Source organism: Pteropus vampyrus, unplaced genomic scaffold, assembly GCF_000151845.1.
Source record: "Pteropus vampyrus isolate Shadow unplaced genomic scaffold, Pvam_2.0 Scaffold187, whole genome shotgun sequence".
Classification (NCBI taxonomy): Eukaryota; Metazoa; Chordata; class Mammalia; order Chiroptera; family Pteropodidae; genus Pteropus; species Pteropus vampyrus.
Genome location: NW_011888968.1, coordinates 335,874 through 337,740, shown reverse-complemented (window position 1 = coordinate 337,740; position 1,867 = coordinate 335,874). Strand labels below are relative to the sequence as shown.

General features: G+C 56.3%; 1 protein-coding gene across 1 annotated transcript in view; it reads right to left on the bottom strand.

The window, feature by feature from the left end:
• Positions 1-1,867, bottom strand: part of NAP1L4 (nucleosome assembly protein 1 like 4) — a 40,741-nt gene that overhangs the window by 24,638 nt on the left and 14,236 nt on the right. The gene's annotated exons all lie outside the window — the stretch shown is intronic.

Sequence of the window (1,867 nt, the reverse complement as noted above, 5' to 3'; positions counted from 1 at the left end):
GCACAAGCTCAGAAATCAGAGCACGGCCTCATGGACACCACGCGGGGCCGAGGAGTCCAGCCCTGTGTCTGATGCGTGCACCTTCCACCACACGGCTTGTGGCCTGAGTCATCTGCCAGGTGGACAGGGCTCAGGAAGGCCGTGTGAGAGCTCTTCTACTCCTCGGAGAGGGTCTCGCTCAGGTCGCCCAGCACACGAGTGTGGCGGGTGTGGATGTCTTGCCTGGACTCCAAGCCCTCTGAATCACCCCTCCCGCCCCACCACGCCAATAGGAGCTCAAACAACCAGTACTCACCATCGGCTGTCCAGGCTCAGAAAATTTGACTTTAATATCCTGCAGGTGTTTCAAGATTGGCTCATCATATTCCTAAACACAAAGAGAAAAAAGGAATTCTTAGTGAGCTTTTGAGAAGCGACGCACGTCCTCACTGACGGCAGTCACACGCACTTCTAGATGCTGGGCAATGCGCCCTGCTGGAGCTCCGTCCTTGTCACGGGCAACTCCCAGGGGGCCACCCAATCTGTTCACCGACCAGCGGTCTCGGGATGGCAGTAGTGAGGTGCCATCCTTCTGGGCCCTGGAGCACTGGTGACCGTCAGAGCCGGCACGGAGGGCAGTGCCTCCGACGCCGGGGCGCGAGCCCTGCCTGTTTTCACAGCACCACCCGACACCACTGTGCACGGACTGGAAATACTGTCACGTGAGGTGTTGGTCCTCTGCACCTCTGAAGAGAGTCACGAGGAACACCTCAATCGGCTACCGACTGACCCAGGGGCCAATGTCCCCCCTCATGGCACGTGGCAACACCCCCAACTCATATCACACACAGTCGCGCCTTGTGGGGAACGCATGAGGTGTGTGTGAGATCTAGCACGCAGGCATCACTGAGGGCCGTGTGCTTCACGAGTGAGCGCTGTTCAAACTCAGAATTCTACCGACGCCCGTCACTCGAGCAAGACCAGGTGAGAAAACGTCAGAAAAGGAATGACGAGGCCTGCAACCCAGTGACCAGACTAATGAGAGGCGCTTCGCATGTAAAACAGCTACTTCTCCGCCCCTGAAGTCAAGGGATTGAACAGCATTTCTCGAGGTTCCACTGAGTTCTAGGAATCGAGTCTGATCATCTCCAATTTTCCAATTTTAAATTCTTTTGATGTTATAGAACAAAGCAAAAGACGACAAAGACACATAGCAAGTTTCTAGACAAAAAATAACCTAAAGACAGTTGTAAGGAAGGCCATGTCAGCCTGAGACGTCAAACACTGAACCCCGGACCGCACGTGGCCGAGTCTGCGCGCACGGCTGAACCCGCATGTGCCCAACTCGGCACCGCCCGACGACAGGGCTCGCTGGGATGTTTTCCCAGCACGTGGCCCTGGGATCTTAGAGCTCAGCCCCTCGATCTAGCAGCACCCACTGGCATCCCCCCAATTTACCAACACCCATTACGTTCTTAGTGTCCTCGCCAGCCACGTGCCACGAGGACAACTTCCCACAGCCCCAGCAGAGCGCGATGCCCGACGCAAGAGACCCGACACTAGGGCCCCACCGCAGGGACCGAGACCCACAGCTGCTAGCACCCAAGTTTTCAAACCGCTGCTTGCACATCTATTCTGGCCGCCCCCAGAGAACCGAGGGACCCGGAACCGAGCCCATCTTCGAGACTCAACGTCTGACCAGAATGGAACCCGCCATATGTCACCAACAGCGCGGCGCACTACATAAACGCCAGCACGCCTTTGTATAGCTTGAGACAAAAAGCAACGAGACACTCTGTGGATCGAAAACTGAAGCACAGCTGCTAATGAAGAGGCAGAATGGAAGGGACACCCCATTCAAGTGTGGCCAACTGCACAACTGCCCTCA